Raw genomic sequence first — 18,610 nt, 5'->3', positions numbered from 1 at the left:
TAGCATTTGCATACAAACATACCCACAACTGCCTAAGGAAGGAGAGGGGAGTTTTTGATTTGAGGAGGTCTCCTATTTTAAAGAAAGTTCCCTTGATCTGGCTTCAACGCTTCCATGATGGCACACAAGGAGCTTTTGTTCATTCCCTTTATAGCAAAAAAAAAAAAAGAAAGCATTCTCCATCTAGATTTTTTAAAAAAAGCATTCAGTACATAATTTCCTACATATAAATGAGTATTTCTAAGAAAATTGCAAAGTAAGAAAAATAATAAAACACTTTTCTAGATAGGCTAACTAAGGAAATACAATGTATAGATTTCTTTATATAAGAAAATTTACCTACATAAGAAAATTTTCCTATATACCTAAGAAAAAATTTCTTGCTCAGGCAAATTTTCTCTATATAGGAAAATTTGTTTACGTTAGAAAAAATTTTCTACATAGAGAAATCCATGTATTTTATTTCCTGGTTAGCCTATCTAGTTTTTTCCTAGTTTGCACTTTTTCTAGATATCCTTCTTTGTTCCTAGGAAATTACATAGTGTGTCTCTGTGTGGGCAATGCTTAGAAGCTTACTTTCTAAATAGTTCTATGAATCATCTTAATATATTGCATCTACTTACAGCACTAGAGATTAAGTAGTTTTATAAAACATTATAAAATATAAATCCCTTTATCTATCAAATATTAAGCAATGAAAGTTTTGTATATTTAAGAAGAGAGCCAAAAAAAGAAAGAGAAAGGTAATGCAAAACTTACACAAGTTTTCTGCTAGCTCTTTGTACTCCTAATTTTTTTCTCTTTCTCTTTTTTACTTTCGTGATTGTTAATGCTAGTTTTTGGCTTGTTCCAAAGGTAAGTGAGAAAATGAAAACTCACTTAGAAGAGATAAGTCACTAAAAGGGTGAAAATGTTAGATCGACAACCATTTTAAAGATATTGTTATCGAAAATGTACTATATTATGATCATGATGGGTTTGATTCTCCTATTTTTAACATGATGGATTCGATTCTATTATTTCAATTAGGATTTATAAATATTGAAAAATCAAATGTGTAGGCATCATATACAAGTAAGTGATATTACATTAATGTTGTAAGTTTAGTAGTTTGAATGTTTTTATTTAGGTAAATTAAAAATTTTAAAATTTTATACATTTATTATCACGAATGTAGGTAAGCCACATTTCAGAGGAGGATATGGAGACATTCTTATTGAAGTGCATGAGAGTGCATACAATTCAGGACATGTACTTTTTCCTCAAGAGTATATATGTCAATCTAAAGAAAGAGAATAGTGGTTTCAAAAACTACTTAAAGGATACGAAAAGGCCTAAGAGTGACTATGATTCGTGACATTGTGCATTTTCTTCTTGAAACCCCATTTGTATACTTGGTTAAATTCAACATTGAATCCTACATATATCACAAAATGTTAGAAGCAATTTTGAGGACTTATCACATATACAAAGAAAAAATCAACAAAAATGTATCTTCACTCAACATATATACTCTCGCTTCATGATTTCTTATAGCTCTCTTTTGAATGTGTCATATGATGTAGTAGCTCAATAAATGTTAAATAACCATTCTCGTTCGTTGTTGTAAATAAGAATCTTGGTTTGTAAGATGTTATCAAAACAACATAGAATTTAAAAATAGTAGTAAAAGAAACACTATGTAGATTAAGAGAAACACACCTCATTGGACATATAATACTGTAGCCTTTTAAAGCTCTTTATCCCAAATATAAAGTTATCCATCTATATAAAAGAGCATACATTTAATACAAAACCAAAAGAAATCGTACTTAGAATAAAATCTCTTATATAATATACTTACATTCTCTATAGGTTGATTATTTTCTATTGCATCAATGTAAGGAGTGCTAGCTTGAAGCTCAAAGTTTATTTATAAAGCTCATGTTAGCAACAAAATATTTCAAAGAAAGCATTTAAAACGTGTAACATTGCAAACATTGCTACACATGATTCAAAGAAATAAACATTACACATTCTCCTTGTGGTGCATTATTTGTTATGAGGATGAATTCATGGAATATTTTATATATTCCCATGTTGTGTAATTATGGATTCTTAAAAGAATTCATGGAATACTTATATTTCCAGGTTTTTATGTTGTGAATTCTTCTAGACAGGCTTAGATTGGGACACCTTTCTAAACCTGGGTGATCATAGCTTACTTTACGCATACACGGGTGAATCCATACATGCGTGGAAAGTATTGGTTGCATCGTCTTGTTGATATGGAATTTTATATGGATGTTTATTTTAATCAATTAATTTATTAATTGATTGGCTAGTTGATGCAAGTGCAGATCATTAGATGGGATAATGGAGGTGAGTTGGTGATGATAAGGAAATATACTTTGAGATGATAAATTTTGAATATCAATAAATAATATGTGATTTTGTGATGACAAGCGCCATTAATTTATTTAGGCGCTATTCATATTTATTGTCAATGTATATATGTAAAGTAGGACATGTGAAAGCTCCCTAGTGCATATTTTAATTTTCAAGACATGTGCACTTTTATAAGGTTCGAGGGTCACACCTATTTTTAAAAGAAAGCCTAGCTTGCACACTCAAGAAAGCTATTTTTGAAGCAAGCCACTTTTGAAGAATACTATTCTTGAGGAAGTCAACATTTTTGTAAAAGTATACTGTTTTTGAGCCTCAAAGGCTACTCATGAAATATATTTACGTACACCAAGAGGAAGCATGGGCTCACTCTTGTATGGGGGCAAATTGGACCCAATATTGAGTATTAAGTATATTGTTTGTTCTATTTATTTTTTAATATTTTATTTATTGCAATCATTTTTATGGGTTAATGTCAACCTCCCACAACAGTGGTATCATAGCCATTTGATTGCAATTGATTGAAGCCGTGAAGAGCTAGTAGATAAAGAGGTGGAAAATCTTGTCCGCCTAAGGTAAAATTTTTCATTAAAAGCATACAAAAGCACAAGATTTTTCAAGAAATCATAATTTTTGCCCAATGGGTAACAAACCCATAATTCTATTACCCAATGGTCCATCCAAGGTGGAAAACCACTTGTCCATTTTGAAAACCACTTCAAATCTAAAAATAGTTTTTCTATTTTTGATCCCTCTTTTCGATCAGACACCTCATCTTGGAGGCTCAGAAACCACCCTTAGCATCTCTTTTTGATTCTCCCCTTCTCTCCAACCGCGCATGGCGACTCTCTCTTCCTAAGTTATTTTATTAAAAACGCATGAACACTGTGCATTATCGTCACAAAGCTTTTATTAAGCTTTACTTAGTAAAGCTTAAAGCTTTATTACTTAAAGCTTTCTTAAAGCTATTTAAACTAAGCTTTTCTATTTTTAAAGCTTAAAGAGACTTTCTTATAAACTAAGCTTTTCTTTTTTTAAAGCTTAAAGAGACTTTCTTATAAACTAAGCTTTTCTTTTTTTAAAGCTTAAAGAGACTTTCTTATAAAAGCTCCCAACCCCATCCAATATTTTTATTTATTTTTTATCTAAAGCCTAAAATTTAGTCTCTATAAATTTGGCCACAGTTTAGAAAATTTTAGAACCCCAAAAAATCTTTTTATTTCTCCACAATTCCTTTATTTACACAAAAAATCCACTTTTCATGCCCAAAAATAGCAAAAAATATACAAAAAATTCCCAAAAAAAGTTCTAAAAAGTTTTCCCAAGCATTCAAGCCAAGTTGTGGCCACCTAACCCTATCAATTCAAGCCTCTTCTTCACATACCCATGGATACGGGAGTTGATTTTAACTTATCAAAATTATGGGGAGGATGCGCACAACAAAAGCAATACTTGATGGCAAGATAGAGCAAAATATATGAGAGAGAGCAAAAACACAAGATGTAAGTCCATATTAGGGAATTTGGAAAATTCCATACATTTTGGAAAAAATGAAAATGATATCTTTAAATTAATTTTGGTAATTTTGATAAATTTGGTAATTTCATTAAATTGGAAAGAGAAAGTGTTGCTACTCAAGGTTGCTAACAACACATATGGGGTGTTTACAAACATCGTTTAAGCTACAGTGTAGCTTATAAAATATCCATAAAATTTTGAAGAAAAGTATAAAAAACAATCAAATTCTAAATATTAGGAGACTAACATGTACTAACTCATAAACAAAAGGTGACCAACATAGATCCAACTAGTAGTGTAATGATCTAAACTCGCTGGCCTTCATCACAGTCCTCGGATGTTGCCAAACTTTCCTTTGCCTTAGCATACACATTTGCTTGGAATCTTAATCTTTTGTGGCACTTTTTACCCCTTAGTGACCCATGCAAAAACTATCGTGTTTAATAGTTCCCAACGCATAGGATCCTTCTTGTTACACATCCAGAATTTGTTCCAACAATCTCTATAAATCTTTGCATCACTAACATTTCTCTTTTTGCATACTGGCGCCCAATATTGTATTAAAATCCTCTTGTAGTTTTCAGATGTTCTGTTGGCATCTATGTACTCTGCGCTACACCTAACCATATAGGATATATTGGTTCTGATGGGCTGAAAAGCTTACTTCGGCCTTTTACTTTGCGGTCCACAATAGTGATCCTCCAATCCTAAGAATTCATCATCAATATCAATAATTATGTCATCCACATGTGTGCCTAGAGTTCTTGACAGAAAGTTTTGATAAAAGCCTCAATCCTGGCTTGGTCTCTCTAGTGCTTGAACCATGGCCTCCCAATACTCAATCATTAGGCTGATGTACAAGGTGAAATCAGCATCAGATCCTTGAAATCAACCCATATTTTCCAATATCATACGTAATCCTTAATTCCTTTTACCACCTCTAAGTGATCTTTAATGTAGTCAAACATTACAACGACACATGGAACCCTTGTCTCAGTAGTATTGTATTACCATCACTATCCTTCTTCCATAATTCAATACCACCATCCTTTGGTAGCCACTCAATGGATTTAGCATGCACTTTATATTGCATGACTGGAACCTTTTCCTGCATGAAGGATCTAAATTGTAATGGTTTTGAGTGTGCCCCACTAGCACATCTTGTCCATCAGCAGACACGTACCCATCAATGAATCCCTTGAAGTCTGGGACATTTGTCATCAAGAATGGGGTTGGAGAAGATACTTGGCTATCCTTGAACATTTTCATTAAATGTGGGAAGGTGAATGTCTGGCTAGTCCTTAGTTTCTTAAAAAACTTGTTAAACATTGCATCAATATCCTCATGTGTATGACCAACCATCAGAAATCCTAACTAGACCATCTTAAATACTCCTTTGGCAACCAACAATGATAGATTCAATGAGGAGCGCTGAACCATCCTCAAATGTGAGTCTTTTAATAAGCCACCTAATGAGATTAACACCATGGCTTGATCAACCACCACACCCACATCATCTCCACTTAAATCTTCAAAACCAATAGCCTCATATGGAAAGACCAACAATATGACCCCTTTCCCAACACATTCTTCTTTGCCCTCTGGCCACAATAACACAGTTTTTTTCTCTCCAACTCTCATGGATTGAAATTCCATCATATGGTACTACTCTTAAATCATGTCCACCATCCATGGTGGTGGCTGAGCCCAAAACTTCTTGAATGTTAGGTTCTGCACCGAAGATCTCTAGAGAATTCTTACACCACTTGACAATCCTACCGACTACATCGACTAATTTGCTTGCATCTAAAGTTGGGAATGGTAATGCAATGTCATGGTTGAAGCATTTATCAATGCTCACAGAGATGTGGTCTTTCCCAAGTGTTTCTCCATGGCACATATCTTCCTCATGGGTTGCATGTATCTTGCTTATTGCCCCCACCATCACATTATTGATGATCAACTTGACACATTCTCCATGAGAAAATTGAGATGACATTTTTCCTACACATAAAAAATACATGGATTCAGTTCTCCAAATTAGATCAAGTGTCCAAATTCAATTAGTAGAATATATGTTATAATCGATCATTTTAGTATCATCTTCTTTCCCTTACCACTTGATATATAATTGACCAATTTTCTAAATCTATATACAAATGAATATTTTTTGGGTCACAAGGTGGCAAAATCCTTAAACTCCACCAAATACATGGACTACTCCTTTTTTTGGGACTATTACCCAAATATTTATACATATCCCATTCCTACTTACAAATGCAACAACTCTCTAAAGAAATGGTCAGGTGTCCAAATCTATCTCTTAGAATTCTATCACATCCTAGTTTTATGAACCTAGCCATTTATATGTAAATATCTACATTTGGCCAATTGTCTAAATCTATATATAATATGAATTGTCTCATAAACATCTCATATGAACTAGCCAGTTTTACATACCCTCTCCCATCCAATGCTACTTCTTTAGTATTTACCTAGGCGTCTAAATCTATATCTAAATGGACACACATCATACTACCATACTTTTAAGGACCTAACCATCCATATATACTAGCCAGTTTTACATACCCTCTCCCATCCAATGCTACTTCTTTAGTATTTACCTAGGCGTCTAAATCTATATCTAAATGGACACACATCATACTACCATACTTTTAAGGACCTAACCATCCATATATACATACCCCTCTAATGCTAGTTCTCTCTAAAGATTTGATCAAGTGTCCAAATCTAAGAAAGCCTCAGTTTTGGACAAGTGTCCACAAAATCCACCTCAAGATTTGATTTCTGTCACCTCCTAGTTTTGTAGACCTACCCATTAGTAAGGCCACCCTAGTTTTGATTGAGTGTCCAAATCTACCTCTAACATCGATTTCTAACAAGGCCCTAGTTTTAGCTAAAGGTCCAAATCAATGGGGCTAATCCAAATTTCTAACAAAGGCCGTAGTTTTGGCCGTGTCCAAATTATAATGGCTAACATGGATTTCTAACAAGTGTCCAAATCAATGGCTAACATATATTTCTAACAAGGCCCTAGTTTTGGCCAAGTGTCCAAATCAACTTGTACCACCATGGAATTCTAGCAAGGCCCTAATTTTAGTCAAGTGTCCAAATCAATGGGGGCTAATCCAAATTTTTTAACAAGGCCCTAGTTTTGGCCAGATGTCCAAATCAATGGGCTAACATGGATTTCTAACAAGTGTCCAAATCAATGGCTAATATGTATTTCTAACAAGGCCCTAGTTTTGGCCAATTGTCCAAATCAACTTGTACCATGGAATTCTAGTAAGGCCCTAGTTTTAGCCAAGTGTCCAAATCAATGGGGCCAATCCAATTTTTTTAACAAGGACCTAGTTTTGGCCAAGTGTCCAAATCAATGGCTAACATGTATTTCTAACAAGTGTCCAAATCAATGGCTAACATGTATTTCTAACAAGGCCCTAGTTTTGGCCAGCTATCCAAATCAACTTGTACCATGGAATTCTAGCAAGGCCCTAGTTTTATCCAAGTGTCCAAATCAATGGGGGGCTAATCCAAATTTTTAACAAGGACCTAGTTTTGGCCAAGTGTCCAAATCAATGGCTAACATGTATTTTTAGCAAGGCCCTAGTTTTGGCCAAGTATCGAAATCAACTTGTACCATGGAATTCTAGCAAGGCCCTAGTTTTAGCCAAGTGTCCAAATCAATGGGGCTAATAAATTTTTTTAACAAGGCCCAAGTTTTGGCCAAGTGTCCAAATCAACTTGTACCATGGAAATCTAGCAAAGTTCTAGTTTTGTGAATAAGTGTGTCCAAATCAACCTCTAACATGGATTTCTAAGAAGGCCCTTTTTTTTAAAAGCCAAGTGTAAGTAAACCTCTAAGATGAATTTGTACAAGGCCCTAGTTTTGGCCAAGTGTTTAAATCTACCTCTAACATGGATTTCTAGCAAGGTCCTAGTTTTGACCAAGTGTCCACGTCTACCTCTAACATGGATTTCTAACAACAAGGCCCCAATTTTGACCAACCAAGTGTCCAAATCAACCTCTAACATAGAATTCTAACAAGGCCCTTGTTTTGACCAAGTGTCCAAATCAACATCTAATGTGGAACTCTAACAAGGCCCTTGTTTTGACCAAGTGTCCAAATCAGTCTCTAATGTGGAACTCTAACAAGGCCCTAGTTTTGGCCAATTGTCCTCATTATACCTTTAGATATATCTACACATATATATAAATGTGTGTGTGTGTGTGTGTGTGTGTGTGTGTGTGTGTGTGTGTGTGTGTGTGTGTGTGTGTATATATATATATATATATATATATATATATATGTATGTATGTATGTATGTATGTATGTATGTATGTATGCATGCATGCATGCATGTATGTATGTATGTGTGTATGTATGTATATATGAAAATGCACGTATATGTGTGTATGTATATGTATGTGCGTGTGTGTATATGTATATAAACATGTGTGTGTGTGTGTGTGTGTGTGTGTGTGTGTGTGTACGTATGTATACAAACATATGTGTGTGTGTGTGTAAACATACATACATACATACAAATAAAATATATATATATCTTTATGTGAGTATATGTGTTTATATATATATATATATATATACGTATATATATGTGTGTGTGTGTGTGTGTTTAATATATATATGCACACGTACACACACACACACACACACATATACATATGCACACATACATATACACACACCTACATATATACATATATGTATGCATGTACATATATGTGAGGGCTATCCAATCAAGCTCTTGAACATCTCCAACATACGTGCCTGAACAAGACGTTATGGGCCAAAAAAGGGATGATTTCCCAAACTTTTGTCCTTATTGCTAATTGGCTTGTCTTTTGGGGCGGTTGGGGGCACCCAATTTACCAGGAATTATTGAGGCCATAGGGTCTAGGGGGTCGCTAGGCCCCACTATAGCGGAGGGTTTGGGGGCCGCCACGCCCCCCTGTGGTGGTGGGGTGCGGGGGCCACCATAGGCCCCTGTGAGACGGGTAGGGGTCCGGGGGGTTGCCGCCAGTGGGCCCCCCTATCGGTAGGCCCCCGGCCCGATGGTATGACCCGTGTAACAATTTTTGTGGGATAACATCATTGAAAAATCATTACAACAAAATTTAAAATAATATATAATATAACAAAATTTGAAATGTAGGTAGTTATTATAATTATGCTTATGGTTATGTGTGTGTGTGGGGGGACGTGGCCCAAAAAGAAAGAAAACGTGTGACCAACCTTTGATGATTTAACATTAAAAGTCACTATCTCACAATATTTAGCCTAAAAATCGAAAAAAAAAACGTTTCTCTCTTTGCCTCTACAGCATGGAGAAGCAAAATGCAAGGAGAAAAAAAAAGCAGGGAGAAGAAAAACACGGAGAAGCAAGGGTGCGGAGGAGCAGGACGACAAGCTCTCTCTCTCTCTCTCTCTCTCTCTCTCTCTCTCTCTCAACTTTCCATATCAAATCATCTCAACTGTTTCTCTCTCTCTCTCTCTCTCTCCCCCCCCCCACGCACATACAGTAGGGAAGCTACACGCCATCAATGAATCTTGATTAACTAATCTATATTTATAGCTCATATTATCAATAATTATACTAATTAATTCATCTTTATTAACTATTCGAAATTAATATATTAAACTGATTCATCACTAATTAAACTGGTTATACTAACTTTTCATTCACAGTCCTAATTTGACTAACCTGTGAGATTAATGCATTTAATCTATTACTATTTATTAATGCATTTCATTAAACTGTCTCTAATCTATTGGCAAGTCATTTAATCTCTAATCTATTGGCAAGTCATTTAATCTAAGATTAGTCTTATGTTAGTATGCTTTCTTTTTTTTAATGAGTCCTGTAAATAAGAAAGATGTATTGCATACCTGTATGTGGATTCGCTTTGGCTCTTTTGCTCTTTAAATGGATTCGCTTCAGCTCTTTTGCTCTTCAAATAGATATCTTTGTCTCTAGAGTTAAACTAGAAGTAAACTCCTCCATAAAAATGAAAACCACCTCTTTCAATCTAGAGCCATTCACACATAACATGAAGATTTAGATAGTGGACTATATCCTTGGTCACCCACTTGGCCAAATCCTTGGGCATCCACTTAACCAAATCCTTGGATACCATAATGGCTAGACATGGGAATTGGACAAAGATATTGACGACTATACAAATTTTCCAAATCCCTTACATATCCATGGAACCTAGACTATAACTTTTCTCACTCACTTAGCGTCCTTAGGTATCCATTTAACCAAACCCTTGGACAAAAGTTCTATCTTTACATGCGAGTTGGACAAAGATATGGAAATTCATTCAATTTGTCTAAATCCCACCAACATACATTTGGCCAAATGTCCAAATCTACATCGAATAGAAATGCATAATTACCATCACATGTAACCTTACTCTTTAGGGGAATTACCTAATGGTAACCCAAATTGGGGACTTGTCTAATGCTCATCTCACTAGATTTGGCCAACTCTTCAAAATATAGATTTGGACAATTGTCCAAATCTAACTATAATTTGTAGCTCAATTCTATTCGGGACTTCCATATAATGCTCCTCCCACTAGAATTCACCCCTATTGGAGACTTGCTCAAGGCTAACCCTTATTGGGGATTTGTCTAATGCTCATATCACTAGGTTTAGCCAACCATTCAATATAGATTTGGATAATTTTCCAAATCTAACTCTAATCCATAGCTCAATTCTATTAGGGACTTCCATATTGCTCCTCCCACTAGAACTCACCCCTATTGGAGACTTGTCTAAGGCTAACCCTTATTATTGGGGATTTGTTTAATGCGCATATCACTTCATTTGGCTAACCATTCAATATAGATTTGGACAATTGTCTAAATCTAACTACAATCTTATTATTGGGGATTTGTTTAATGCTCATATCACTTCATTTGGCTAACCATTCAATATAGATTTGGACAATTGTCTAAATCTAACTACAATTAATATCTTATTGCTATTGTTGGGGACTTCTATAATTCTCCTCTCATTAGGCCTCAACCCTATTGGAGACCTTGACTAAGGTCAACCCTTAATATGGATTTGTCTAATGCTCTTCTCATTAGATTTAGCCACAACCATTCCTTGATATATATTTGGACAAATCTATATACATACATACACCACTTGTAATATCTCTCCCAAGCCATCATGTAACGATTCTCTTTTAATATAGGTTTCAAGAAGAAAGAGAGTGCACTTCGAGAGAGACTATATGGCTAGAAACGTTAAGAAAGTGATAGAGTAAAAATATTAGTTCCAAAAATCTGAAAAGAAATAAGAAGATAAGAATAAATCTATTAAGAGATAAATATCTCCAAAAATAGAATTTTGAATTTAGGTGATAGGAGATCATATTTAGAGTACTTTTACACATTTAGAGTCCATGCACACTAAAAATATGGAAAAGCAATGCGTTTCTAAAGATGGCGCGTTTGCGGCTATGTATAGATGTTTTTTCCTATTCTGATAGACCAGATTCCTTCCAGTTCTTTTAACTGGCTACATAACCATATTTTGAGTTTTAATTAGAGATTTATGGCCAAAACAATTTGCTGGTTCTGTCAGGGTCTCTACACAGGGAAACTGTAAGAAGCAGGCAAGTAGCCTTAAGGTGATTCTAGACCTTGGTACACAGGGAAACTGTAAGAAGCAGGCAAGTAGCCTTAAGGTGATTCTAGACCTTGGGATGTATATATATATATATATATCTTCATTCTCACTTGTGCATACGCTTAGATGTTGGTCGAGTGCTCACACACATCATTTTTAGCAAAGAGTAGTTGTAATTACGTGAGTAAAGGATGAGAGTAACATCGCGGGACCAAGAAACGTCTCCGCTGAACCAAGAAATGTCTCTACCGGAACAAGTAACGTTGCTGTGTGCAAGCACTGCCACCACTGTCAATATCGTCCAAGTTAGAAATGCTCTTTAAGTTTTGCATAGACCATTACATTACGTGACCTAGTAAGATTAGGACGTCCTACACAAAAACTTGCCTAAAAAAGAACAAAAAGGGCATATAACAATGGCAAATGCTTTAATAAAGAATGTCTTATCGCAATCTCAAGTTGAAAAGATTGTTTTCTCTTGTTTACTGTGAATGTGATGGAATTGTATTTTCTCTTGTTTGATTGGTTGTTACCAATTGATCGATTGTCGCTGATCTTATGAGGTTTGATTGGTTGTCACCAATCGATCGGTTCTCGCCGATCCACCCTAAAGATATCCTCTCGCTTTGGGGGAAGAGGACGTGCTTGAACCAACTCTACACCCAGCCAGATGCTTATGGCAAGAGACTGAAGCACTACAATTTGTAGTACCTCCTTTCAATCCTAGGACCTTCGAGTTAACCATTTCCTACTATAGGAGGCATAGCCTTCACAACTCTATATATGAAATTTCCTCAAAATGCCTAGATGACTCAGAAGGTCATGTCTCAACTCACTAGATGCTCGGAGTTGGACCCATCTATGTGGATGAGCTACTTGCTTCTGGGTACGAGTTGGGAGCACGTGAATAATGTAATGAGCAAGTGATAATATTATGACTGTGTTTGAAGATCCATTTGTTTTCAACTATTTTGGAAGAACTATCTTAATGAATTAATGAACGGGAAATAATTAAAGAACATGTTTTTATATGTTTCACAGTGTGGTAGGACCTAATTAGATAACAAAAATGATTGGGTGAGTGGGTGGATGGATGCCCTGATGGCACCATCCTATGGATGGGTGGACCCAATGAGTCAGGTAACTTTCCAACATAATTATTATTTAGGATCCGTAATAGAATAGCACCCAAATAAGTCCATTTTAGGAGAACGACCTAGTGGTCGTGCCTCATAAAGAAAAGAGGAAAAAGGTATTGGTTTCCATGTACCAAGTGTGGACTTGTTCCATCCTCGATCACACACATTGAGTGTCGATTGATCAGAGGAATAGATTCCTATTAGAATAATTCCCCCGAGATAGTGTTAGGTCCCTTTGTTTGCTTGTATCCTTGTATTTCCAAGAGATCGAGGTGTCGTCAATTGAAGATAAAGGGGACTTAGCTGCCTATCAAAAGGATCCCCTTGAGCCAGCTAGGGCGGGACCTTACAAGTGGTATCAGAGCCGATCTTAGTTCATAGGATTTGTTATTTAAGGATTAATTATCAAGGAATTAAAACAAGTGTGTTTATCATATGAGGACAAATCAATCATCTCTACTGGTCATAGAAGTGGTTTGAATATCCTCACATGTTGAGACAATCGTCCTATGAATAGGAGGCTCAATGACCAAAAAAATAAAATTAAAAAAGGAAAACTTGAAATTTTACCCTTTCATGATTTAATTGTGATACATTCTAGATTAACATGCCCATGACCACGTATATAAGTAAAGTTAGTCAGCTATCATTGACAATAACAAATAATTATTGCTTCAGCCTATTATGAAGGTACATCTTCATGAAAGGTTTTGTCCTCCAGGATTTTGTGAGGATAAAATGAATGAATTTTTGGAGCTAACCCAAGAAAGGAAGACCCTAAAAGAATACCACCAAACTTTTGTTAAACTTCTCTGATTTGTTCCAGACATGGATGAGGTAACTCTTCTCTATCAATTCATTCGAAAGCATAATTCACCTTTAAATAAACTAATCCAGAATGCAAAACATCCTCCATTTCAAAAGCCATAATTATGGCCAGAGACTATGATAAAGTTTTTAATATGGAAAGTGTTCAGAAGGACGTGAATCCTTCTATGTTAATCAGGAAGAGGTCCCCTAATTCAAGAGAAATAACAAGCCCACCCCTGGCTAACAGGAATCATGAGCTAGAGAAAAATCAAGGTCAAGAAATAGAGATAATAGGGTTAGAGAGTAGATCTCCGACTCGTAAACATCGCATCAAGACCTTTCAAGAAATAAAGATGTTTTAGATGCCAACAACAAGGTCATCAAGAGAAAAATTACCCTTTCCTATCAAGATCATCCCTAGCTAGATCAAAAGAAAGACCAATCTTTCAGACAACGAGATTAGAAAGAAGAGCTCTCCCTCACCTGTATATTGAGAATAAGACAACACAATGAGCTTTTCCATGAGGACAAATTCTTTAGGTGTAAACAACATGGCCACATGAGAAAAGATTTCCCTAACTAACCAAGGACTCGTCTCTTCCCAATCATGGAAAGGGGAAACCCAATAGGATTGGCCTATATCGATCCAAGAGGCGAGAATGAGGCTAGTATGAAGCCTAGAATATCCAAACTAGGAAGTGGTTGTCCAAGTTGTGATTGTTTTGAATTAAGCTAAAGATCATTGATTCTTTAATCAAAGTTTAATTAAGAATGTTAGGGAGTATGCTAGAGATTAACATAGGGATTGTGTTAAGAAGTATTATAGAGATTATGATAAGATTATAAATGAGAGATTAAGTTAGAAATTTTGATATAGATTATACATATAATGGGTTAAAGGTAGCCAAATTAAACAGGTGTTTCTATGAGTAAATAGAAGTTGATGTTGGTGCAAGATTCATGTGGAGAAAGGTATTCTAGGAGACGATGCTAAGGTTATGCATCTTGCTGTCATAGGCTAGATTTCATAAAGGATTGATCCCCTTACGTTTTTCCATGATAATTTATGAAGTACCATATTACATGGGGATATGGAATAAGGCCAATTAACTTTAGAATAATGAAGACATTTTGGGAGCTCAACAAAATGAGCTAGACACATAAAAGAAGAGACTCTTGGGAACAATGTTTAGATAAAAGAAGATTTTTATCCAGTGGGGACACCACTTTGTGAGAGACAGAAGGATTTACTTAGAGATTACCTCGAGATGAGGACATCTCGAATCTTTTAAGTGGGGGAGAATGTAATATCCCTCCCAAGCCATGTAACAATTCTCTTTTAATATAGGTTTCAAGAAGAAAGAGACTACACTTCGAGAGAGAGACTATATGGATAGAAACGTTAAGAAAGTGATAGAGTAAAAATATTAGTTCCAAAAATTTGAAAAGAAATAAGAAGATGAGAATAGATCTATTAAGAGATAAATATCTCCAAAAATAGAATTTTGAATTTAGGTGATAGGAGGTCATATTTAGAGTACTTTTATATATTTAGAGTAAAAATATGGAAAAGCAATGCGTTTCTAAAGATGACACGTTGGTGGCTATATACAGACGTTTTTGCCTATTCTACTACATGCGCTGGCTTGTAGACTAGATGCCTTCTGGTTCTTTTGACTGGCTACATAACCATATTTTGAGTTTTTATTAGAGAGTTATGGGGCTAAAATAAATTTCTGGTTCTCGTAGGGTCTCTACACAGGGAAACTATAAGAAGCAAACAAGCAAGTAGCCTCAAGGTGATTCTAGACCTTGATATATATATATATTCATTCTCACTTGTGCATACGCTTGTGCATATATATATTCATTCTCACTTGTGCATACGCTTAGATGCTGGTGGAGTCCTCACACACATCATTTTTAGCAAAGAGTAGTTGTAATTACGGGAATTAAGGATGTGATAACATTGCGAGACCAAGCAACGTCTCTGCCAAACCTAAAAGATCCCTGCCCCCTTCGTGCAATGAATTCAAGGGTGCTAGCTGTGGAAGTAGCACTTCTTGTGTGGGACAGAGCCTCTCACTCGGGGCCTTGCCCACCACGGATAGAAGTAGTTACTCGAGAAGTTGAATTCGATCTTCAAAAGTCAGTGGTGGAAGTGGTGAGTTTTAAATCCACCATCTCAAGCATTGGCATCTTCATTGGTAGTAGGAGCATCGTTGATGGGTTGGTTGTGTTGAAATATATAGTGTACAAGTGATAAAGGGTGAGAGAAAGAGGTCATGTAGGTGTGAACACACCCCAAATAAAGTGGGCATGTGAGTGAAAAAGGGATATAGGGTTGGGGAGTATGCACAACGGAAGTAATAGTTGATGGCAAAAGAGCAACATATATGAGAGAGAGCAAGAACCCAAGATGTATAGAAAGCTTCTATATTACCTTCTATTTTAGCCACTCCAAAGTTGGCTTAACCTTCACCTTCATGTGTTGGTTGTGTTGTGTTGTGTTGTGTTACAAAAATTGAGGCCTCCTGCCCTTTATATAGGGTTCACCAAGGGCTAGGGTTGGGCCAACCCTAGATCCCTTTTCCACCCACATGCCCACTTTATTTGGGGTGTGTTCATACCTACGTGACCTCTTTCTCTCACCCTTTATCACTTTTACACCATAAATTTCAATAGCCCCTCTTAATGCCACCATGGGACAGTGCCAAACATGGAGCTAGGTAAGCATTGGACATATAAGAACAAACTTACCCCCTATCAACCATAGGATAGATGACAAGGTAGGTAGCCTTTATAAATTAGGCTTTTACAAAAGTGATGAGTTATAGAGAAATGTGGTTCACTCCCAATTCTAGCAAACATGCTTCACTCCTCAACTAGAAGAGTTTCTCGGCAAGTGAGGAACTTACAAATTTTCCCTCAACCTTAGTAACATCTTTGGTACCACCTCTTCCATAATGGCTTTGTGCACCACCCTTGTTGCTTCTTTTCTTTGATGAAACCATCTTCTTGCAAAAGACAATATTCAAGTGGTAAGACCTCTCCTAAATCAATGTTAACATTGGTGCATGTATTTTTCCATCATGATGAAGTGGAAGGTGGAAGCAAGAAGCATATTGAGAAGCACATGCATAAGTTATTGAAACATGGGTGGCAGCCATGTGTTAGTCTATGTGGCAGCTGGACTAAGGAAGCTAGCATGATTGGAAGGAGACATGTACGTATGAAGCGTGTCTACCAGGAGAAAGGATTGGAGAAGCATGATGATGCAACCAATGAAGCCAATGTAATGAAGATTGGTGCATCCAAATCCCCTTTTGAAGATTGTCTTTTGCAAGAAGATGGTTTTATCAAAGCAAAGGAGCAACAAGGGTGGTGCACAAAGCCACTATGGAAGAGATGGTACCAAAGACGTTACTAAGGTTGAGGGACAATTTGTAACTTCCTCACCTGCCGAGCAAATCTTCTGTGAGGAGTGAAGCATGTTTTCTAGAATTGGGGGTGAACCACATTTCTCTATAACTCATCACTTTTGTAAAAGCCTAATTTATAAAGGCTACCTACCTTATCATCTATCCTATGGTTGAGAGGGGGTCAGTTTGTTCTTATATGTCCAATGGTCACCTTGCTCCATGTTTGGCACTATCCCATGGTGGCATTGAGAGGGGGTGTTGAAATATATGGTGTACAAGTGATAAAGGGTGAGAGAAAGAGGTCATGTAGGTGTGAACACACCCCAAATAAAGTGGGCATGTGGGTGGAAAAGGGATCTAGAGTTGGCTAAACCCTAGCCCTTGGGGAACCCTATATAAAGGGCAAGAAGCCTCAATTTTTGTAACACAACACAACCAACACATAAAGGTGAAGGTTAAGCCAACTTTGGAGTGGCTGAAATAGAAAGTAATATAGAAGCTTTCTATACATAAGTCCATATTAGGAAATTGAAAAAATCCCAATTTCCATTTTCATGTTTAGGACAAATTAGCCAATACTAGGTCAATAAAATGTATTAACATCTTTTCTCCAAAGTGCATATTTGTGATAGTGAGGCTTACAATACTCAAAGTATATTATATTTAAGGACAATCTCATAGGAATGCTTTATTTAAAATCAACATTGTATACCACTAATTTTGTGATCACAGTCATCATGTTGCCTTAACAATATATCCAAAAAATATAGAAAATAACTTTTTGATTAATTCATCAGAGTCATTAATTAACAACAAACCCTTTGCAAAAAGGATAGCATGTCTTACTCCAAACTCAAAGTTCACAAATATCTTTAGTTCCATGAACTCAACATTACATCCACGAACATTACTCAATCATTGAGTGTGTCAACTTGATAACATCCTTATGTCTATTCATAGAGCTACCAATATCCTTTGTTCACAATTATCTTCACTTCCATGAACTCAACATTGCATCCATTAACATTACTCATTGAGTGTGTCAACTTGATGACATCCTTATGTCCATTCATATAATTACCAATATTTATTAAGTTAGCCAAAGATAATAATGGAGATAGAAAATATGATATTTGAAAATCTAAGAAAAATGATTGTTCATTAAAGATAAGGCCTTAACAATGATACTTACAAATTGCCATGACTATACAAGACCAACACTCATAAAAATACAGTTGTAGATAGACTAATTATTAAAGATAATGCCTTAACAATGACACTTACAAATTGCCCATAACTATAAAGGACTAATGCTCATTTTAAAAAATAGATTGAATGAAACATAATGACAAATTATGGAAACTTAATATTGATAACACATTGCAATCAAAACTGGTAGTCGACAAAGAGCTCATCTCCTACCTTGAGGTTATATATAGATTCAACATAAACGTATCCATATTCAAGGTTATTGATTGACATGTGAGTTTGTTTATGCCAAGGTGGCAAAGATGGAGAAAACACGTATCTCACATTTCCTTTCTCATTGGAACCCCTACAACTATTTATGTAACATGCCATATTTCTATCTCTAACATCACCCACTATATAGACTCGATCCTCTTCAATGTCAACTATTGGGTC

This window comes from Cibotium barometz, chromosome 44 (assembly GCF_041138505.1).
Source record: "Cibotium barometz isolate CiBa-2024 chromosome 44, ASM4113850v1, whole genome shotgun sequence".
NCBI classification, from domain to species: domain Eukaryota; kingdom Viridiplantae; phylum Streptophyta; class Polypodiopsida; order Cyatheales; family Cibotiaceae; genus Cibotium; species Cibotium barometz.
This window is presented reverse-complemented; position numbering follows the sequence as displayed.